The sequence below is a fragment of the Dasypus novemcinctus genome, chromosome 13, assembly GCF_030445035.2.
Source record: "Dasypus novemcinctus isolate mDasNov1 chromosome 13, mDasNov1.1.hap2, whole genome shotgun sequence".
Classification (NCBI taxonomy): domain Eukaryota; kingdom Metazoa; phylum Chordata; class Mammalia; order Cingulata; family Dasypodidae; genus Dasypus; species Dasypus novemcinctus.
The window spans coordinates 108,467,145-108,491,515 of record NC_080685.1 but is presented as its reverse complement, the minus strand read 5'-3'; the positions used below and the strand labels follow the sequence as shown (position 1 = coordinate 108,491,515).

Below are 24,371 nucleotides of genomic sequence, written 5' to 3'. Positions count from 1 at the left end.
GTTTATTTACAGAAACATGAGAAACCTGAAATTTTCTTTTTTTTTTACACTTTTATAATTAAAGTGAAATAGATCACAAAGAACGTTACATTAAAAAACATAAAAAAAATAAAAGACACAAGAAGTTCCCATATACCCCACTCCCCACCCCCACCCCATCATTTTTGTAAATTGTATTTTTTTAAAGATATATACATCACACAAAAAAGTTACACTAAAAAATACAAGAGGTTCCCGCATACCCTCCCATTCCACTCCTCCCACACCAACAACCTCCTCCACCATTATTGCACACTCATTGCACTCGGTGAACACATTTTGGAGCACTGCTGTACCACATAGGTAATAGTTTACCCTGTAGTTCACACTCTTCCCCAGTACATTTAGTGGGCTATGGCAGGATATATAAAGTCCAGCATCTGACCCTGCAATATCATTTAGGACAACTCAAAGTCCCCAAAATGCCCCCACATCACATCTTTTCTTCCCTCTGCCTGTCCTCAGCAGCTACTGTGGCCGCTTTCTCCACCTCAATGCTACAATTTCTTTTGTTACTAGTTACAATAGTTTTATAGTAGAATATCAGTAAGTTCATTCTAATCCATATTTTATTCCTCCATCCTGTGGATCCTGGGATGGTGATGTCCATTCCACCTCCAGATCAAGAGCGGGCCTAGATTCCATACAGATGATGGATGCAATTCCTCTGCTTGCAGTTGTTGGCACTCTTGCTTCCCTGGTGTGGTGGCCGACCATCCTCACCTCCCTGTCAGCTGACCTAGGCAAGTCCAATGAACCAGAGAGTAGGAGTCGCAACTCCGCTGAGGTTCAGGGCCCGGCTGGCACATGGGTAGTCCAGAGATTCCAGTCCCCTGAGTATGCACCATCCCTAGCACCAATCACAGGTTCAACAGAAGCAACAGAAGAGGTATGTGCAGGAAGACCACATCCGAGTCTAGCTCCATCCCACTCAGAAGCACAAATTCCAAAGTAGGACCCTCTGACATGGCACAGAACTCCAAAACCATCTGCCATGACCATATACCCTGTGAATCTCCATAGCTTTCAGGAGAACCAGCACCTAGGGTTGTATCTACTTTGGTTCTCTCTGGGGTCCTGTTGAAGTGTGCATAAGCATGACCCCTCTGATGTCCTCCTGATTCTTTTTGGAAGATTCTTAGCTATATAAACTCATTTGTCTTTGCCATTTCCCCCTTTTATTCTAGGTCAAAAAGCAGTTTTTAACACTTGATCCAACATGTAGGCTGAGATATTCTGCTGGTCAGAATTGACCCTGTTATTCAAGGTCTCTTTCTAGTTGCATCACCAGTTAGTGATTGGTCGTAATCCTTCAGTGCCAGGGAGACTCATTCCCAGGAGTCTTATCCCATGCTGGGGGGAAGGTAATGCATTTACATGCTGAATTTGGCTTAGAGAGTGGACACATTTGAGCATCATGGAGGCTCTCAGGTGGTAACTCTTAGGCACCCTGCCAATAGTGAGCTCTTGAGAGCTGTGATTTTGTCTTATTCATTTCTCCATCTCCTGTGCTTATCTCAAAGCCAAGGAAATGGCTGGGGGTCAATAAGTATTTGTTGGATGAATACAAGTTTGAATAAACAAGTGAATGAATAAATCATGCCAGGTGATAGTAATGAACACAAATGACTATCACTTTCCTTCCAATTGCAGGAGCAGGAACAGAAATAAGTATATATAGCTACTTACAGTAGCTCATTCTTAAAATATAACACATGAAATCCAAACCTTATATGAAACAGTATAACAGAAATTGCTAGAAAAAGCACTGTAATATAGCATTCCATGTTCAACAAACTTCAGAAATACAAACTTTTCAGCATTTGGGGAAGAAGAGAGAGATAATGTTCCAATCTCTGCCAAACAGTACTATTAAAAACACAAACTGAACTGTACATGCATTCCAGTTTCCCTTTTGATTCCAATTAAGGTCACATCAATTAAGTGAACTTATCATTTTGCATCATGAAGCTCTTGAAAATGGCATAAAATTCAAGTAGGCATTTTTCTCCCTTCCCTGATAATGAAGGAACATGATTGCATCACACTGATTGCATATTTAGTTCTCAAAGCAGCTGTACAAACATTATAAGCAATATAGCAAAATGGGAAAAATTGTGTAGAGGCTAAAATCAAAGGAAACATTTTTAAGCAGAGCATGCTATGGATGATTGATTCTAATTGAGAGATGATTCAGAAATATGAGTCCAGCAGGGGTATGGGCACTGCAGGAGAGTGATGATCATAAATTCCACATCCCCCCACCCCAATCCTGAAATCAGAATCTTTGTTCATAGAACCTTAAATGAACTTTCCTAGTGATAGAGCTATTACTGACAACAGGATGGGCAAATTCCACCAATGCCATGCTTCCCAGGACAGATCATGAAGCACAGGGGTTTGGGAAAAGCATGGGCAAATGCCTATTAAATATTCCTGGGGGAGAGATAAGATTCTGCTGTTATCATTTTTCTAACCTTTAGAAAACCTCAGCCCCACAGGACGACCTTCAAAATAGTCCAACACATCTTCCCAGTGATGGCAGATCACAAATGGTAACTAGGTTTAGCCCACTGGACTTCTGCATATGTCTTAGCAGGTGACAAGAGCTTGGGCTATGGAGTCAGACTCTCAGTGTTAAATTCCTGTTTGGCCTTAGATTAGTTGTATGACTTGTATAAGCTACCCCTTCTGTATCTTATTTCCTCATCTACAGGAAAAGTAATTGTAACTATATGATAGGATTAATTTGAAAATTAAGCACAATAATGCATACAAAGTACATTAAGAACCTAGTTATCACTCAATAATTGATAGCTGCTACCATTACTGCCTTTGCATGCTGTGTTGCTTTTGTCATATCAAATTGATTTGTGCAATACCTGGTGCAGCTAGGAAACCTATCCCAGAACTTCTATCTTCCCTTCTTTTTGATGATGCTGCCAGATGATGCCCCAGAATTATGGGCAGGGCTACCAACAATATCTTTTCCAAGTGGATAAAAGGCATTTTCTCAAAGAAGTGAAGAGTGGTTGGGTCCCCAGAAAAAAATACACAAAATCTGACTCAACATGCACATATTATGGCTGTAAATAATACACTTTCAGTATAGGAATATTAGAAAATCATACTGCTATAAATACACAGTATGCATTTCAACTACCTTTTGGTTTAGATAGACTTTTGTGAGCCTGTCCAAAAATTTGCATACTATTCTGAAATATTCTGTATGACAACTGATTTGTAAAGGAAATTTTAACATGTGTTTTGTTTACTCTTGGGGGACTTTAATAACAGTTATTATTGGTACTCTTTTTATTTCAAAACCCTTTCACTTGAACAACCAGCAAGATGGTGGCAGAGTAAGGAAATCCTAGAGTCAGCTCCTGCTACAGGGCAGTTGGTAAATACCCAGAGCTATCTGGCGCTAGCTGAAGCACCTGTTTGGGGACTCCAGGAGATCAGAAGAGCATCCTGCAACATCCTTGAAGGAATGGAAGGAGACTGCCCATCTGCAGAGAAGATTCATGAGTAGAGCACTCCACTCCATGGAGGCTGGTGCCCTTCCTCCACTGGAGACACAAGCCACCTTGGAAACCATTCCACAGCTGGAATTGAAAGCTCCACTTCCCAAAAAAAGGGAGGAAGAGACAGTGGGGCACCAACTTCAGCTACTGATGTGTAAATTTAGTGGGCTAAAGTACAATCCTAAGAACAGCTAAAGTTTGAGCCTGTCCAAGTCAGGAAGAGGCTGAGAGCCACAATTTTAACTCCATGCCTGGCATGAGGGGAAGCGGGGGGAGGCAGACTGAGAATCACAGTACTGGTGGGGACCAGCTTCTTTCTATCCAGATCAGATTGCAACTCTAGCCTGGGTCCCAGCACCATCTCCAGTACAGAGGAAGCTGTGGGAACCTGCACCAGGCTTTCCAGGAAATTATGGGCCAAGCCGCAGAGGCCAGTGATTATCCTACTCTGGTGGTGCAAGCTGCCCCAGGAGCTCTTCTGTGGCTGGAATTGGAAGTTCCATTTCCCAAAAACAGGGGAAGAGGAGATAGTTGGCTACCGATTTTGGCTACTGATTAGTAGACTTGGCTAGCTAAGGTATAACTCTGGGAACAACTGGGGTATGCATCTGTCCAAGTCAGAAAGGGCAGTGGTCACCATTCTGACTTCACCACAGCATGAGGGGAAGCCAGGCTGACCAAAAATCACAGTGATGGTAGGGACTTGTTTCTTTCACCCAGATCAGCCTGCAACTCTAGCCTAGATTTCAGCCCCACCTCTGGCAGGGAGGAGGCTGGCAGGCCCTGCACCAGCCTATCCAGGTTACTGCAGGTACCTTTGGCTGGCACAGACTGAATAAGCAGAAGTCTACCAGGACAACTGTGGTCATCTTGGGCCCATGCTGCTTACATTGCTGCCCACACCTACAGCTCTGTCCCTGCCCCAGGCAGGGGAGAAAGGGGCATGAAGCTTCGTTAGTCTCTCTGGGCAACTACAGTCAAGGCCTGCATGACTTGGATTATTCCACACAGCTGTGACTCTGTCCCTACCCCTGGCAAAGGAGAAAGTTGAAAGAAACCTCATCAGTCCCTGGGGCAATGAGGGTGGCTTAAGCCTCCACAACTTATAGCACCAATTACATCCTAGACTCCTACTGCACAACCACCAAGAGAGAAAGGGCAGGAAGTCCTAAACTAAAGAGAAAACCTGTACCAGAATAAATACTCTAGGAAGCCAGATGCCAAGACAACAACAAAAAATTACAACCCACACCAAAAAACAGGAAGATATGGCCCAGTTAAAAGAATAAGATAAGCCTCCAGATGATATAAAGGAGTTGAGACAACCAATCACAGATGTTTAAATGAATCTCCCTAATAAATTCAATGAGATGGCTAAAGAGATTAAGGATATTATGAAGACACTAGATGAGCACAAAGAAGAATTTGAAAGCATACATAGAAAAATAGTAGATCTTATGGAAATGAAAGGTGCAATAAATGAAAATTTAAAAGCATTGGAATCTTATAATAGCAGATTTGAGGAGGCAGAAGAAAGGGTTGGTAAGCTTAAAGAAATGGCCTCTGAAAGATAACATATGAAAGAACAAATGAAGAAAAGAATGGAAAAAATTGAACAAGATCTCAGGGAACTAAATGACAGCAAAAGGTGTGCAAACATACATGTCATGGGTGTCCCAGAAGGAGAAGAGAAGGGAAAAGTGGCAGAAGGAATATTTAAAGAAATAATGGTAGAAAATTTCCCAACCCTATTGAAAGATGTAGATATCCATGTGCAAGATGCACAATGGATTCCCATCTGAAAAAATCCAAGTAGACCAACTCCAAGACATATAATAATCAGAATGTCAAATGCCAAAGACAAAGAGAATTCTGAGAACAGCAAGAGAAAAGCAATGCATAACATATAAGGGATACCCAAATGATTAAGTGCTGATTTCTCACCAGAGACCTTTAAGACAAGAAGACAGTGGGCTGATGTATTTTAAGATACTACAAGAGAAAAACTTCCAGTCAAGAATCTAATATCCAGCAAGACTGTCTTTCAAAAATGAGCGTGAGATTGGAATATTCACAGATAAACAGAAACTGAGAGAATTTCTAATCAAGAGACCAGATTTTCAGGAAATCCTAAAGGATGTGCTAGAGCCTGAAAAGAAAAGACAGGAAAGAGTGGCCTGGAAGAGAGTTTAAAAATGAAGATTATATCAATAAAAGTAACTAAAAGTATCAAAAGAGTGGTGAAAATAAAATATGACAGATAAAACTCAAAGCAAAAACAAAAACAAACAAACAAAAACCCTTTCACTTAACTTATTTTTTTAGTCATTCAACAATGTGGCAAGGTAGTTAGGATAAAGAGAATATCTCCATTTTACAGAGCAGTTATCTGAGGCCCAGAAGGGCTGTTACTCTGGCAAGGACACTGGAGATAAACTCAGTCCCAGTATTCAAGGCAGCTGGCTTAGTTCTTTGGCCCAAACAGGCTCCCTGGGATCTCAGGCAGAGAACAAAGGAACAGTCCATGGTTGCAGATAAACACTGCTCCATTTCTCTTCTAAAATGGCCTCCCCATTCCTACCTCCTATTTCTGCTCTTTTGCCCTCCAAAATATAGTTTAAAATAATAAATAAGTAAATAAGTAAAGAAATAAACAAACAGACAAATAAATAAGAGAGACAAGAATGGGAACAATAGCTTTCTTTGGGAGATTGGGCTTATAGGTACATTTTCCAAATTTTCTGCAATGAATGTAAGATAGGGTCACCAAACTATTTGTTTTATTTTGTTTAATTTCTGCTCATCAGATACAAGAATAGACATCTGCATACCAATGTACATAGCGGCATTATTCATAATTGCCAAAATTTGGAAACAACCCAGTCCATCAGCTGAGGAATGGATAAAGAAATTGTGCTGTGTACACACAATGGACTATTATGCAGCTGTAGGGAGAAGTGAAGTTGTGAAAACATGACAACATGGATGAACCTGGAGAACATTAGGTTGAGTGAAGCAAGCCAGACACAAAAGGACAAATACTATATGATTGTGCTATTATGAACTAAATATACTGTGTAAACTCATGGAATTAAAAATTAGAATATAGGTCACCAAGGAGGGTAGAGAATGGAAAACTGAGGATTAATCTGTACAGAGCAGATTTGTTAAAAAGGTTGTTTATAAAGCTTTGGAAATGAGTAGCAATGGTTAAAGCATATCACGGCGTTTGTAACTAGCAGTGCTATTGTATGGATATGACAGTGGTTGAAAAGGAAAGTCTAAGGTCATGTATATTACTAGAAAGAAAGCTAAAAACTTTAAATGGGACTGGATAAGATAGCAAAACCTCATGTAAAACACGAAGAAGTGATGTTGCATATATAAGACAGTTTTTACAAAATATAAATACAAATAGATTAGAGAGAAGGAAGAAGAATAAAAGCTATGCACAGCAGGCAAGGCATAGAGAGACTGAGAGGTGATGAGTTTTGCTTGTTTGGTTTTGTTTATTTTTATTACTGTAATAATGAAAGTGCTCAGGAGTGATTGAGGTGGTGGGTGGTAAATGCATAAACATGTGATTACACCAAATACCATTGACTGTACTCATTGGATAGATTTATTCTTTATTACTATGTATCAATAAAATTGAAAAAAAAAAGTAAAAAAAAATTCTGCTCAAAATCCAACCATTTCATAAAGATTATCTTAATTAACCCTTCATTCAGAGCTTATGGATTTGGTTTCTGACCATTGGCACAGCTCTTTTCCCTCTCCCTTTTCCATTTTCCCTCTCTTTCACCCTACCATCTCCCTCTTTTTCTCCTCTTTCTCTTCCTTTTGTTAGTTGCTATTTTATAATAGCCACTGTGCCAAGAGACTTAAAAAGCACACAAGTGGTAATGAGAACATTCTAATTGTTAAAAATTCAAATAATACAGAGGTTTACAATGTAAAACCAAAGATATTCTTTCAAAATATCTCCCTTTTCTCCTAAATGCCATTCTTCTTTACCTAGTTTGGGATATGATTTTAATTCTTCTATGTGTAAGTACATATTGTACATACATATGACTATGTGTTTGTATAGAGAGAGAGATTTGTGTGTTTTTTAAAAAATAAATTGAACCTGAAAACCATTTTCCTAGCTCCAAAGCAACTGTGATTCCTGCCATGGGATGTTAGTGTTTGATTCTGAGCTGAGGGCCTGCAGGTCAGAGGGACCAGTGTGAGCTGCCATTTCCAACAGTGACTTTGTCTGAGGTCTCTGGGCGATGGTGACCTTCAGCCCAGCCTCAAAGCTTGGCCGCAGCCAGGCCTCGCCATGTGGCTGCACGTACAGTAGCAGCACAAGCAGCCGTTGGCTGTCGAGTCTACTGATGACAGGTGCAAGTGCCAAGTCTAATATATGCTCTCTAAAAATAGAATTGAGAAAGAAAGGGTCTCTGGGTGGCCTAGATTAAAATTTTCACCTCCTTAATACTAAGTGGAAACAACACATTCTCTCGACATAGTATCTCCTGTGCCCATCCTGACAGCTGTGCTGAGCTCCTTGAAAAAGTGGCTAGTCAATTTGATCAATATGGTGAAATGAGGATCTTTGAAACAAACAGCCTTAATCATAACCGATCTCCAAAAGTAAAAAGGTGAGAAGGATGAATGTGTTTTGCAGGATGAGACATGGTGCAGTCAATTTTCCCTAGGTAAACTTTACCTGAGAGTCTCGCCTCTCCTACCAGCATTTGGTGGTTGTGACTTTTCTATCATTTTGCCAACTTTCTCCAGATACAAGGGATTCTGCCTATCATTTTAATAGTTCTGATGAAAGAGAACACTAGACTTTCTGCATCCCATTTTCACAATGAAAACAGAGTAAAGAATGTTTCTATAGGAGTTAACTTGGGGGGATGAGTTCTAAAACTAGAATAACTGAACATGGAGAAGTCCTAGTTTCCATCTAGGGTGGGGAAAGTACCTGGCTTTGGTGTGTTCTAGAAAATGTGAATGGGGAGTATTTCATATGCGAAGGTTGTTCACTTCGTAGGGATCTAGCTGAGCACCTGCTGTGTCAGGCACACCACAGTCCTTAATTTAGAGTTAATTTAGAGTCACCGATAATAGGATTATATGGGTGATATCTTCCATGGGTCACACCCCAAATTTCCCTGCTTTGATAATCCAATTCAGAACCGACATTAAAACTAGCAGCATTATTTTCACTGTTACATGAAAGCACACAAAGAGAAGTGGTTGGATGGAACAGCAGTTTGATATGTGGTTATTAGTTGAAAATTGCAAAGGAAAAATTTAAAATTTAAAGGAAATTTTCAGTATAGTAATCTCAAACGTTTTGGGTGTGTAAATGCGCCCCAAAGTAATCTTATAGCTGAGTAGTTAGTTGCTTCCCAATGAAAGGGTGCTTCTTTATACATGTTTGATTGGAAGAGAAAGCTATCTAGCTAGATGAGAGCAAACTGTCCATATTAGATTGGAAGAAGCTGGAATAGCGTGGAAGAAAGAGATTAGGCGGTGGCCACAATAAACATAAACGATGAAAACTTCACTAATCCAAGTCCACTTTTGTGCTCGACTTCAATGTAACTGCACTGTTTTAGTTGTACTCTCTCCTGCCCTGCATTTATTTCTAGTTGTCACATGTATTTAGACCTTATCTCTTCAATGAACTTGTAAGTTCTTTACTGTCTGCATTTGGGTGGTCTCCTATTGGGTCTTTGGTAAAATTCCTCTAGTTTGGCTTGGCAAGTGACTGCTGAAACTTGTCTGCGTGCAGGGATCCCCGAAGTCACCAGGGCTCTTACTCAGCCCTCCTGTGGCTGCTCTGTTACCTGCAGTAGGGCAGATCCTTGATGGAAGAGTAAGCCTCAGGATCTGCTTACAGATCTACCAGTCCATGTCCCTTGCCTCCAAACTTTCTTTCCAATACACCATCCAAGTCACAATTAGTTCCTTGAGCGGGGCATTTCCTCAGTTGCAAGGATGTAGCCTGAATTCACATTCCTGGAGGCCACAGTCATTACTGGACCATCTATAAGGAGAATTGTGGTGCCTGGCACATCTGGGCTGCCTTTAGACCACAGTGTCTCTGTCATGTGCCCAGGCATGTTTCCTCCCTGTGGGGGCAGGCCAGGGCACTGGTGAGCTGGAACAATGTCTGAGAAGGCTGCTGGCAGAAGATCTTCTCATCCTCGTGCAAGTACCCCTCATTCTCCGTTCTCCATGCCAAGATTTTGTGGAGTGATTGAAATAGGAATGAGGGAGGGAGTTAGGCCAGAGGAGGGATAGCATGCAAACTGGCACTGGACTTTTTAGGTTAAGGGTTAGAGTATCTATTCCTTATCCTGACACCAACTCTGTGGATGGCTTCAGAGGAGCCTTGGCCGGGTCCCAGGTCCCTGTCTCCATCTGTGACATGGAGTGGTACAACCACTTTTACCTACTTCATTAGTAAGTGGAATGACAGGTAAAAGAATACTAAGCTGCCACCAAATGCCACTGATTGTACACTTTGGATGGATTTATGCTTTATGCGTATGTACCAATAAACTTGATTTGCTAAAAAGAAAAGAATATTAAGCTACACCATTAAAAGTGCTTCCAAATTTAAAAATTAGGAGTTTTTAAACTCATGCAATATACAGGGTTCACAACTGTATGTTTGTTTCTATGAGATTTTGGGCAAGAAGCATTTATTAATTAACCCTTCCATTTGTATGGTCATCCATATGGTTCATTTTATTTATTCCCTCACTGCCTTGAAACAGCAATCCTGAGAAATAGCAAAACAGATAATCCTCACCCTGTACTATAGAAACTGTGACATAGAAAGATGATTCAACCTACCCAGGGTTCAGAGAAAGCTAATGACAGGAACCCAATCCCAGAACATAAATCAGTACTGTTTCTTTAGGTTCTTTTGTTTTTGAGGACATGCATTCAGTTAGGTTTGAGATAGTCATTACTGCGCACGAATAAGTAGTTTTCCTTTCCTCTGAGCACGTGCAGAACTAAACTGCCTGGCTTCCTGGTGGTTGAATGAGCCTTGCTAATACTTCTGGCCAGGCTAGAATCCTTCAAGAGCAGGTGCACAATTTACGTAATTCACCCTCTGCCTTCTGTACAAGCAGAAATGCTGTGGATTCTGAACTTTCCCTGTCGATCTAAAATGGGCGCATGATGTGTATAAGAAATAAGTCCTTGTTTCAAGACATGAGATTTTAGACTTGTCCGTTACTGTGCCATAACTTAATTTATCCTGACTCGTATAGGATGGTAGTAAAGGGCTTAAAAATGCCAGAGCATGATGACTTCAGAATTCTTGAATTGGAAAACTCCTAAGGGGTTCTTCTGGAAAGAACCTGAGGGCCTCTGCTCAGAGTTGTTTCTCTCCTAGCATACTTTAGAGTGCTTTTAGTCCAACTAAGTTCTGAGGCATGGCTCTTACCGCAAGACTTGATCAGGCAGTCTACGATATATCTACTTGAACTTCTACTTGGATACCTCCAGTAATGGAGAACTTGTCATAATCCCAAAACATTTCCTTTCATTTTTTATCTGCAGTCAGTGTTTAAAAAGTTCTTCTTTAAACTAAGTCAACATTTTCCTTAACATATCTCTATTTGTTCCTGCTCTTTCCTTCAGAGCCTCAGAGATCATGTGTCATTTTCCGTTTATGTGATTTTGAATAATTTAAACAACATGAACTTCCTAAATTACCTCTTCCCTATGTTGAATGCTCCCAGTTCCATCAATCGTGCCTTATATTGAATTGTTTTGAGCCACTTTATTATTCTCTCTTTCTCATCAGGGCAGGTTCAGGCTGTGAACATGCTTTTTAAAGTATGGCAGGAGAAGCCCACATAGCCCTATTCAAAGTGTGACTTAACTTTTGTGGCACCAAAAGGCATATTTATCTCCTATATTCTGAGTATTCTAGTTACAGTAGTCCTAAAATTAACAAAAACAGGAGGGCTCAGCATCAATCCATCAAGTTTAGATTCTGATTCTGTCAATAAAATATTAGCTATATGAAAAATAGGTGTAATATTGGGTCATTTCTGGGACATTGAAGTTGTCCTGAATGATGTTACAATGACAGATACGGAGCATTATATATCTTGTCATAACTTAAAAATTTTACAGAAGAGAGCTTAAACTATAATGTAAACTATAATCTACACTTGTGGCAATGCTCCAATATGTGTTCATCAATTGTAACAAATGTACCACACTAATGAAGGATGTTGTTAATGGGGGAAAGTGTGCGAGGAGTAAGGAGTGGGATCCCCTACATTTTTTATGTAACATTTATGTATCTAAAGTTTCTTTAAAGTAAGTAAGTAAGTAAATAAATAAATACCAAAAATATTAGCTAAACCTTTGACTTGGTGCATTCACCAGCTGTAACAACGTTGTATTGAAGAACTCATCCCAGTCATATGATACTGCCCAGATGAAGCCCTAATTTACACTAAAAAAAAAAAAAGGACATCAATCTTGTAGAAGAGATCCTTTAGGTTCAGTCACCCAAACATTTGCCTGTTCTTCCAACTTTATTACGAAGTTTGTACTACCCTATCCAAACAGACGGCCATAGGAATTCTTCGTCAGATTATAGGCACATGATGTTTACTTAATCCCTTAAACTACCAGTCTAGTGAAAACCTGTGATAAAAGGAAATAAAGTCAGTTTGTCAAGCTCTGCTTCTCTGAAACCCATACTGGCTACTAGTGGTCAGTTTTCTATCTCTAACTCCACATAACCCATTCTAGAATTCTATTTAGGATTACTAATATGCTTGTCGATTTACCTATACTTTATCATTTGAAATTATCCAACGTGGACTCAGTTCTCTGTGTTTTCGTGAAGAAAACAAACTGTGACTTAGCAGTGATATTTATATATACCACTTGAGTTTCCTGAGATAAGATTTGCCAGAACCAATACTCAAATACTGAGAGCAACTTGTATTCTACTACATTTTTAAAAAACTTATTCTGTTACATACTTCTATCCTTTCCTTCCTGAAAAACCATTCTCCTATCTAAGAAGACAGGTATGAGTTAGAGGTTTAAGATTAGTCTCTCATATTCTAAAAAATTCAAGGACTCATGGACCCCCGCGAACTCTCTGAAATCATATTCAAAATGTTGTGAATATTTACCATATGCTGCTTCTCCCCTTTTCCTCTATCCCTTCACCACTCAGCATCTCCTCTTGCTCTGTCCTAAACCCTTCTCTATCTTTCATCTGTAACTGGATCAGAATCTCAAAGGGGTCTGTGACCCTCCAAAGTTCAGTTGAAGGGAGAAAATGTCTCATATCTTTATCCATAGCGTTCAGCAAACTCGGTATTTACCAGAGTGCTCAATCAATTTTGGTGGAATAAATAAATGGATACTTTACTTTTCTTCCATGTCTCCCAAGAAAAGGAGCTACAGTTTTCTCATTCTTATGCAGGCTGCAAATAATAGTCTTTACCCCGCTGAGTTCACTTCAAGCTTCGGTTTTTCTGACCCGATGCCTCCATGCACGTTGTACTCTGTTTTATAAATTCCACTGCTTTTACGACCTGCTCATATCTGTTCACGTTGAGTTCACACTGATTTCTCTAGTGCGAGTCTTCCCTGACCTTGCGGGATGCACTTTACGCATAGTTACATGTGCATTCGTGGTCCATGCTGTTTCCTACTCAGATTTCCCTTTCAGAGAACCTGCTGCAAAGAGCACAGTCAGCTGACAGTCTCCCGTGGTCCCATCTTCAGATCCACTCCAGCACTCATTCCAGGCTACGCTTCCTTCTGGCTGCCGACGGCCGAGCAGGTCAAGGCTATAAACACCAGGCTCTTCCCACCGAGCGCTGGACTCCAACAGGCGACCTTGGCTCAAGGACTCCCCACCAGCTTGGCTGAGTTTGTGTCAGAGCCACCCTGCCAGCTATCTTGGTCTAGTGTAACTCCACTCCGTAGGGTGAATTTGCCCCCGGTTTGTTTCTCAGCTGTAAGAAGCTGTGATGGGATGGGAGAGAGGAGGACAGAGGCCCAGGCCTGGTCTGCTTATTGATTCTTTGCTCTGCGGGTTCTGGCTTTCCAAGTTCTAACTGGGAGGACAGGGAGACCTGAACCAAGTGCCATTTCTGCTATCCGAGCCATCGTGTCTTTCGGGAAGCCAGGGGATGGCTGTCTTCTCTTTCTCCCTAGAATGTTACCCTCCTTCTCAGTGGGACTTCAGTAGGTAGATTTTATCTCCCACTTGCCCACATCAGGAACTCTGTTTCTATCCCCACCCCATGTCTGGTAGGGGAAAAATAGTCAAAATAGGTGATTTGAAAGGAACTAGCAATTTAGAATTCTTGTGTTTGAAAATAAATAGCTGTTTTAAACTTTCCTTAGATGAAAAGCCAGTTTCTGGCATGGCCTAAGACAGGACCAATCAGCAGAATGGCAAATGCCAGAGAAGGCCAGTGAACACAGGATCCGTGGCTTTGGGAGCTGATGTGGCCCATGGGATAAAAAACACAAAATAGAAAAATTAGTAAGCGAAGACCAGCAGAACAAAACCCAAACCACTCGCGTTTGAAGGTTTTCTCTATATGACCTTTGAAGAACTGATTATTAAAGTGGAAATAATCAGAGTACAAGATGTAGCATTGTGATAAAATATAAAGGCCATTATAAAATGTAAAGGCCGATATTGGGGTAAATGTAATTTTAAAAAGGACGAACTAGTAGTTGTTGCTGTTTCTAAGCAGCTGTGAGGGCATCAAAGGTGAAAAGGCTCCCAAACCAGGGGATTAGTTATACATCTAATTATGAAACCAGTATCTTTGTTCCACATTATATAAATTTCTGTAATAAGTGAGCATGATGGGAGTTTTGTAGTCTAAGAATTCATCTCAGTGCTTCTGAAATCATCCCATTTGATCAGCCCTCTATTTGCCAGTGGCCAAGGTCTGTGGATTAATCAGGCTTTCCTCTCCAAATCCTCTCCTTGTCCTGGTCCCAGGGGCAAAGCACCCTTTCCCTCCCTATACATGGGCTTACGGGATAGATCCACAGAAGCAATGAGTCATCTGAATTTCTCCCCCAACTTGCTTCCTGGAGATAAGTGAGTATAACTCATCTTGCGGAACTTAGGGAGGGGCAAAATTGAAAGCTTAGACTTTAAGGCCTGTCCAGCTGAATAAAGTACCAAGGAGGTTTCATTTTCTCATCAACACTCATCCTAAATACCTGGTATTATTATAAATCCGAATGAATACATCATTACCTAGAACTATACAACCCATGTGGACAAAATATCAGTCATGTCTGTTTCTCTGAAATGCGTATAACATCAAAAGCATTTTCATAGGCTATGATCTCGGAAATTGACTTCTCTAGACATTTGTTTTCCCCTATTGTGGGAAAAGCAAACCTAGTTTACTGTTAGTCTAATAATAAACTGAAAGTTCAAGAGAACTCGAATCTTAGTCCCTGAATATAAGGAGAAAATAATCGAATTTATTTGGGGAAAGTGAGGATGGAGGGATGTGGCCACCACAAAATAATGTTTGAATGACTTAACCAGAAAGCGCTGGAGGAGGCGAGCAGGAGTAATGATGTCACAGTACGGAGGAAGCAGGGAAACCATGCAGGCTTGGGTGACCCTCTCCCTGAGTTTTGGCTGGAATGCCACTTATCTAGGAAACCTTCCCTGACTAATCCTACTCCATGGCCATTGCTCCCTTATCTACTTCTGTTTCCTGCTTTTTCAAGATGTAATACTAGATTATCACATCCTTGCTTAAAGGGTCTTTTTTCCCTTAGTTGTTTCAGGCATGTAATGTGGTGGTTGTTGAGTGGGGACAAAAAAACCTCCTAGTGAGGAGGGGCTTTGTGGTTTTTCGGGTTATTTCTCTCGGCTCTCTTTTCTCCTCCTTTTTATTCTCCTCTGTGTTTCGTACTCAGTTGATATGAAATATCCACCTGCTCACCTTAGCTGCCTGCATCGTGCTCCAGCACCTCTCTGCATCCTTGCTCCTCGGTGAGAGGTCTAAGGGCCAGAAGCACCACCATCACCAGGGAACTGGTTAGAAATGCAGCATCTGAAGCCCACCCCAGGGCTGAGTTAGAATCTGCCTTTTTTAGGAGATCCCAGGGTGATTCATATGCACATTAGTTTGAGAAGCATGGTTTAGGAGACACTCATCTTCCTTCTCCATTTCTAGCCCCAAGTTATATATATATCATTTAGTTGATGATTAACCATACCACCTTAAATTGCTACGTGAACTTTTTATAACAGTGGGTTTTGTAAACTCATGTAGAATTTAGTCTGTTCCATGCATTATATCCTGCCTGATATTGTTCCATATTGCTGCATGTATGTGAACCTTACATCTTCATGCAGAGTGTAAGCACCTTGAGGGCAACTTCCACCCATCACATCTCTTTAAATCCTTGCAGCTGCTATACCCATGGTGGTACTCACTAAATAAGAGCACCTAATATTTGAGAACTATGTGTTAGGCATTTTGTTAAGCACTTTCATGTATTATTTTTTCTTTTTTTTAAAGATTTATTTCTCTCCCCTTCCCCCTGCCCTCCCCAGTTGCCAGTTGTCTGCTCTCTGTGTCCATTCTCTGTGTGTTCTTCTGTGATTGTTTCTATCCTTATCAGTGGCACTGGGAATCTGTGTTTCTTTTGGTTGCGTCATCTTGCTGTGTCAGCTCTCCGTGTGGGCAGCGCCATTCCTGGGCAGGCTGCACTTTCTTTCGCGCTGGGCGGCTCTCCTTACGGAGCGCACTCCTTGCTCGTGGGGCTCCCCTACGCGGGGGACACCCCTGCATGGCAGGGCACTCCTTGTGTGCATCAGCACTGTGCATGGGCCAGCTCCACACGGGTCAAGGAGGCCTGGGGTTTGAACCACGGACCTCCCATGTGGTAGGTGGACGCCCTAACCACTGGGCCAAGTCCGTTTCCCTCATGTATTGTTTCATTGACTACTCACAATAACTCTATGAAGTAGCTGCTATGACTTTTCCATTTTATAATGAGAAAACTAAGGGTTTAGAAAAAGAGCAAGCGTTGAGCTGGGACCTGAACCAATGTCTATCTGACTCAGGAGTCTGAGCTTTTAGCTACTATGTGAAACGGGTCACTGAAGGACTGATGTTGAAACTAAACTGGGCTTCTGGAGGTAAACACCTTCTTTGGTGTTAACCTGCTCCATTATTATAGAACTAAGGCCTGCTTTCTTCTGCTCTGTATGCTGCCCCGATGGACATATTTCTCAAAGAAAGAAGCAATGCTTCCCCTCTGCCACCAGCCCTACCTTCTCCATGCCCCTGTGTCCAGTTTTATTTATTGACGCCCCTCTCCCACCTTGTCCTAGTTTTGGGTTTTAGACCCCAACCCATGCCCCAGCCTCCCGAGATGGCCATGAGCATGACTTCCTGGCTTCCCAGCCCTCCGAGGAGAAAGCTTAGCTCTGGCCTGGCTCAGGGCACAGCACGGGGAGCTTTTTCAGGTCACAGGCTGTCTGGCTTTCTCTGCCCGAGTGGATGTGTTTGCAGAGTAGATGGATGACCTTTCATTCCCGGACACCCAGAGGGCCAATCAGTCTGTTCCTGCTCCACTGAGAAAACAGAATAAAGTGCTTGCCACTTGAAGTGAGAGTAAAGAACAAATAACTCTACGAAAATAAACCAGCCCCAGCCCCCCTGGAGACCCAAACAAAACTGAAGCATTTAGTTTGTGTGTTAGGGCACCTCGAGTCCGGCAAATAAAGGAAGCTTTCTTTTCTCCAGTTTCCTTGGAGAATGAGAAAAATCACTTCACTGGAAAAGATTTCCTCCAGGCCAGAGAGCATGTGTACATTTCACCCCAGGCCAGCGCCGGCCCCCAGTGCGGTCTCTTCTCTCTGATGCGCTGGGAACATCGTTTCCACTGGATGGCTGGGAGGATACTTACGTAACCCTCACCTGCCAAGAGCCATTCGTGTATGCGCTTGTCCTGCATGGTCAAAGCTGCCTGGACAAACATGAGCGTAAGGGCCCGGTACACTGGGCAGCTTCGTCCGAATGGATCCTGCAAGAAGCATGCACTCCAGAACCGACCAGGGCCAGGCGAGACTGGTGCCCACAGTTAGGGTGACAGTGCTCAGGTGAGCGCTCCCACACACAGGCCCTCCAAGGACAAGGACGGGCTGACCCTTGTGACAACAAAGCAAAAGCAGCAACTCCTTCCGCCTCTGTAAATCACAACCTGTGCGCCCACGGCCAGAGCAAACAATTTCTGTGTTTGACAGCCCTCAGTCAGGTAATGCTTAAATCTGTTTGGGGCATTGGGAAGTCCCAAGAATTAAGAACCAGGAAATGCAGATGGAATCCCCGGCTCTGGAATTTGCTCTCGTACATGCTGGGTGGACGACTGGCTTGCATTTCCTTATGCGGTGGGTTAGACTGGCTTAGCTGGCATCTCAGTTTGTTTCAAACTCGAGCAGTCTCTTATTTCAGTGAATCCGACTGTAGGCTACTGCTTCTCAAGCTCGTTGTGTCTCCTCAGAAGATAAAGATCGGGCTAAAGGTGAATGTCTGGAACTTACAATACATTTTTTTCCCTTCTATTTCCCTATACTTGTAAGTTCACCGGTGCCAATGAATATACTTAGCAACCTTCCTGAGCTGGTAGGACCCCGTCAATGTGCAGACGCTGTCTACAAGTTCATTTAGCAAGTTCATTCACATTGGGCTTTGTCAACTCCCTCCTGTGAATAAAGTGAAGAAAATTACATTAAAATAATAATAAAACCTTTCCAGATGCAATTGCCTTCGCACTATAGCATTGACCTCAGTGTGAAAATTCAAATAAATTAGCATAGATCACAATTAAGATGTAACTTAATTATTACTCATTTTATATTAATGAGATTTCCAATCACAGTGAATCAATAATCACTGTTTAAACAGCTCATCAGTTGCCTATCTAAATGCTATTTTGCCCATTTTTTGCTAACTCCCTAATGTCAAGAACCAAATGGAGGAAATGTCCCCAGAAATTCAAAGACTGAAATAATGAAGCCACTCAACTTTTCCCCAGAATTCAATAGACAGTACTAGGGCACTGATTGGTTTTTAACTGTGAGTTTATTTTATTTCAAAGCCCCACATGCAACCAACTAACTTAATGTTCCTAGTAAAAACCACTCTTATTTAAATGCCTGAAAGGAATCTAAACTGATCTGAGAGACATTTTTATATCTTACAGAAAATAATCCTTGTAGAAGTCTGCACTCATGTTGCCAGTTCCACGCTCTATCAAATATCTATTTTGATTAGCAACTCAAGAAAAAGAAGTAAAAGTCATTATCCTTGTGGAACAAAATAAAGGAGATGAATTTGAAAAATCTTAGAATTTCGGTTGTGGTGAATTCATTTAAAAGCATAAACACAGTGATCTGGTTATACATTACTGCTGTTACCGTAATGCTATGTCACAAACCACTCCAAAGCCTAGTGGCTTTCAATAACGGGCACTTGTTCTTAAGCACCTACGTGCGCAGGTGCATCGTGCACGGGTGATCTCGGCTGGACTTGGCAGGCAGCCCTGCCTCAGGCTGCAGGTGGGCTGGGCATGGTCCAGCCTTGGGTCTGGGTTCAGGTCGGCTCCTCATGTACTTTCGTGGGAGTCCAACCTGAAGGGTCAGCAGTCACCCAGTCATGTTCTTCTCATTGTGACTCACTAGAGGACAAGCACATTTAAGGCCTCTGCTTGGGTGCTGCCTATTAACATTCCATTGGCAAAAGCAAATCCCGTGGACAAATCCAGCATCAGTAGGGCAGGGTAGGAACCTGCATCCTCAGTGAGCGGGGAAGGGGAGACAATCTTTACTAAACAATAACCCAAACTATCTCAAACATCTGGAGTACAGGCATTCAGAAGCCCAAATGGGACATCCTGGCAATCTCTGAACTATAGTCGCTCTAAACGTTTTACTTGTGTTCTATTACAACTCTATATACTGTATATAAAGGCACATAAACGAAGTAGCTACTTTTCCATAATTGGTTTACATTTAAAATTGTCTTCTTAAAGCTGTCTGCTTCATTTTGTAGTGTGTGTGTTTAACATTTTAACAAAGAAGAGGTAGGTGCAATGTTTATTTCAACTCACTCTTTGGCATAGAATTAGAGCTATCCTAAGATGGCTTTGAAACTGCTAATCAATTTGGTGTCAAAACCCCGGCAAATGACATTTTTTTCAGTCAGTGGCTGTTTCTTTCATCTCAGAAGTAAGCATCTTACTCTTTTAAGGTTGGAGGAATAAATAAATGGTTAGACTTATCTTTTCATCCAGTTCTTCTGATCTCTTTCCCTTGGTTCCTCTGACAATCTCCCCACAAATATTCTGCATAAAAAGAAAGTACAGAATTACACATCAGCAGTGGTCGTCTATCAGCACAATGAGCTTGATTGCTGTCTTCTCTGGGAGCTCTGCTTGTCTTCTTCATCTCACTTCCTTGTGAAGTGAAAATGTTTTCTTGCCTAGTGGGAATTTAGCTGTTTACTAATGACTTCTATTTACTGGCGCCTCTTAGGGCCAGTTCCCAGCCTCAGCACTGGTGACGTTTTGGGCTGGCGATTCTTGGTCACAGTGGGCTGTTCACTGCAGATCGTTGAGAGCATCCCCGGGCTCTGCCCAGGAGAGCCCATTGTACTCCTCAGTGGTGACAACCAAAACTGCACAGACAAATGACCCCTGGGGGGCAAAATCGTCCCCAGCTGAGAATCACTGTTTTATGATAGCCAACATTCAATTCAGATACAAAGCAGGGAAGTTTCTGAACTTAGACCAGAAACTTTTCTAGAAGAGCAATTTGAACTAACCTTATAAAGGAAACCTAACTAAAGTATACTATGATAAAAAAAAAATCTGACATGTATATTTATTTGTATTAGTTAGCCAAAGGGGTCCTGGTGCAAATAACAGAAATTAGCTGGCTTTTATAAAATGTATTTATTTGTGGTCGAAGCTTACAGTCACAAGATCCTAAAAAGTCCAAGTCAAGGCACTGTGAAAGGTACTTTTTCACCCAGAGTCTGCTGCCATGTGTTGACTCAAGATGGTGGGCCATGTCTGCGAGGGTTCAGCCTGCCTCCTCCTTCCAAGGGTGTGTGGTCCCAGCTTCTTCCAGTATCAGCCGTAGGCGGGGATAAGTCTCGTCTATCTCCTGGGGCTCATTTCTCTCCAGACACAGCTGCTCTGCTCTGGCCACTTGTAGACTGTCAGATGAACGGCTCTTCCCGGGACCTCTGTGGTGTCTAGTGGAGCCTCACGTATCTGCTTCTCTGTGTGCCTACTTCCCTGGGCTCCTGGATCAAAACTCTAACTTTCTGCTCTGCCATGTCATTTTTCTCTGAGTCCCCAGCCCACCATGGGGGCAGGTTCTCAGCACCCTACTGACGTGACCCAATCAAAACCTTCATCATTATTTAATCAAGTAACAGGGAAACGTCTGAATCCAAAATGATCTCATATACCCAGAGGAACAGACCAATTTATAAACATAATCCAATATCTATTTTTGGAATTCATCAATAATATCAAACTGCTACAGTATTCATTGAACAGTTTTAGAAAATCCATGAAAGGATCATCCTCCCCCAAGACACCTTCCAGGCGAGTGGTGACAACTCACCAACCCCAACACTGACCTTGCTTCCTTGTGCCCGACGTGCCCTCCTGCTTTGCCTGTTCACCTGTCCTCACAGTCCTCCCAGGAGGAGCTGTTGTCAATATTCCGATCTTACATGTGAGGAACCAGAGGCATGGAGAGCCTGCACGAAGGAGCTGAGGCCCCACAGCTGGTAAGATTCCAGCTAGGACCGGCACTGCCTCGGTTTGCACCTCCTAGAAAGGAGGCCCTCCCCTTGGCATTCCCTTAGATGGTGTGTGGTTTCGGAATTCAGGGTCCTCCCCAGGACTCTTCAAAGGAAGAGGATGAACACAGCTCCCCCCCTCTTGCGATGCTCTACGAGCTGGAAGCTGCCACATTCTGCCCTATTATGCCCACTTATAAGCACTCGCTGGGGACACCTGTGATGCTTCCCAAAGAGTCTTTCCACAGGCAAGCAAAGAGATGTTCGTTTAAATGATCTGAGGAATTCCAAACCCTTCCTGAGCAAAACGATCTGCCCCTGCCCTGCCATAAGGCCTGAGCTTCTTAGGATTTTGTGTCTCCTGGAGCTCTCACTAGAGTGGGTGGCAGGGATGGAGCTTGTGTGCATTGCTTAGGCAGTGAGCAGCCAGACAGGTGCATGCCACTCCTGTACGACACATGGGCTCATCACAGTGCCTGCCGGTGTCCACGTGCACCAAGAGCCTTAACAAAAAGATCCACGAGCACCATGGCTGCCCCATGGCTGGGACAGTGCACCTGTCCGAAGCTGCACGTCTTTACTGCTAAAAGTCTGCCACGCTCCAAGCTCTTCCCGCTGGCCCTAGCTTCTGCGGCTGAGGTCTCTCCAACCTCTCTCTGCAGAACAACCCCATACATGCCTGGCAGTTGCCCGAGGCCAGGACCACACGGTGATCATAGCCCGCCAGACCCTCTGCTACAAGGTGACCTTCCACAGCAGAGCACGACTCACGCTCATTCCTGTGAACTTTAGGTGTTCTTATTATGCTGGGAGGTTTAGTTTCCTTTGGATGCTGTTTGCTGCTCAGGATGTTTTAGTTACACCCCTTTATCAAGTGTGCGGGTAAGAGCCAAACAGTATTATGTTGCACGTGAACCCAGTACACCCGCACTTCCAGAGATGACACTTTATGCCTTATTATGAGTCGCTGTGCCCTCCTTCCCTGAGTCAGTGTTTAGAAAAAAAGGAATCTTTGGTCCCTGGTCAGTTTCTGTTTGGCCTCTGGTGCTGCCATATGGAATAATAGCTTTCATGGTGAGCTTATCAATTTACTGAATCCCTGGGAACCCTTTAGCAGTCACCTATAACATCTTTGGGCACTTCAAGTTTTGCCTTACTTTATTTGGAGGACGTGTTCTCTGTTAGGATCCTTCTGTCAATTAATCAGCATCTTGGCAACTTACATCCATTGTTTAGTATCCTTGCCTACAGCCATTTAAACTCAATGAACAAGAAGGAGTAAGAGTAAATTGGTGTGATGTCCTTAACTGGGTTTGTGTGGAGGAAAAAAAGTCACCCCAAGAAAGTAAAAAATGTGAAGTGTGCCCTTTACTTTTAAAGAAGCAAAATATATTACACAGCAAAATTCCTTGCATGATAGTTCGCAAGAAGTAGAACAAAAATTTATTCATAAGAGTGACATCCTTTTTAGAGTATTTTTTTAAACCTAATTCTTTAAAACAAAGTGTCTCATACTTTTATTCAAAGATGATGGTATGGAGTATACAGAGTATTTTGGTTATAAGAAGTACATGAAAATTTAAATTCTATAATAATGCCCAAGGAATTAGGATTACTGTACTGCAAACCTGTTGTGGTGTGTCTTTTTTAATGTTCATGCTCTTTTAAAGACAGACACATAGGACTCCTCTACTTGCTAGTAGATGACTTCCCAATGTGATATATATGTATTATGTATGTATATAGTAATTTGGTCGAAGTGTTCAAGTCAGAATTTAAAGTTAGCATTTCTATTTTAGTTTGTTTAGTTTAATTTCCCAAGCATTTATAGAAAGTAAAGTATGTAGAGAAGAGGCCCAATAAAACACTATCCAGTTATAAAAATATAATTTTCCCAGTCAGGAATTGATGCAAGAGGTGATACATTATCAAAAATCTACAGCTTACATTTTACTGGGAGGAAGCACAACGAATAAGTAAATAAATACACGCGATTTCAGGAAAAGCCTGAAAGATGAGCAGGAAGCCAGCTATGGAAGAATATAGAAGGAAATGCTGTAAAGAAGGGCAAGGGACCATAGGCCAAGAAGTGTGTTCTAGTCTAAATAGAGCATTCCAGGAAGACCTCTCTTTGGAGGTGACCCTTAAGCAGAGTCATGAATGAGGGGAGGAATAAGTTATGTTCAAATCGAGGGAAACAGAGTTCCTGGCAGACAAACAACAAGCACAAAGCTGTAGTCTGGTGGGTGCTGGGCATATTTCAGAAGGCACAAGGGGCCCAAGGGGGTGGGATTAGCCCAAAGAGGAAATAAGGCAGCCAGGGACAAAGAGTGTCGGAAAATGTGACTGGAAGCCCTGGGAGTGCTTTGCGATGGAAGTGTCAGGATCAGACGCCTGTTTTCGAAGGATCACTCTGATTGCTGTGGGGGAATTGCCCAAGAGAAGCTAGGAGGCTATTGGGAAGTTATAATTTAAAGAAAGAGGTAGACACTGTGCTGAGAACTTTAATTTATTTTAATAACCACCTTTATTTATTGAACACTGTGGACAAGCATGTTTTTCACTATTATTGCTATTTGAAAAACTGAAGATTGTGTGGGTGAAAGTACTCATCCATGGGCATTGACTCAAGCACTGGTAGTCAAGGTCTTAATCTCAAACCTTTATACTCACAATCCAGCCTTGTCACTCAGCATTTTCCACCAGATGTGCCTTGACCCTTCTCTGTCCACACACTCCTAATTCCTGCACCTTAAATTGGTGTCAACACCATTTAAAAAGTCATACTTTTTCACAAATAATATAGAGAAATCATTTTACATAAGAATTTAAAGTATTTTCAGTAAATATATGTATAGAGAGTATATATACTTCCTATATGTTATTTTTTATTTTATTATTAAAAGACAATCACAAGTGAAAA

At 42.0% G+C, this 24,371-nt stretch overlaps 1 pseudogene; it reads left to right on the top strand.

The window, feature by feature from the left end:
• The first annotated feature begins 21,976 nt into the window (after positions 1 to 21,976).
• On the top strand, positions 21,977 to 22,882 carry LOC101446899 (solute carrier family 35 member E3-like; annotated as a pseudogene).
• Positions 22,883 to 24,371: the final 1,489 nt, after the last annotated feature.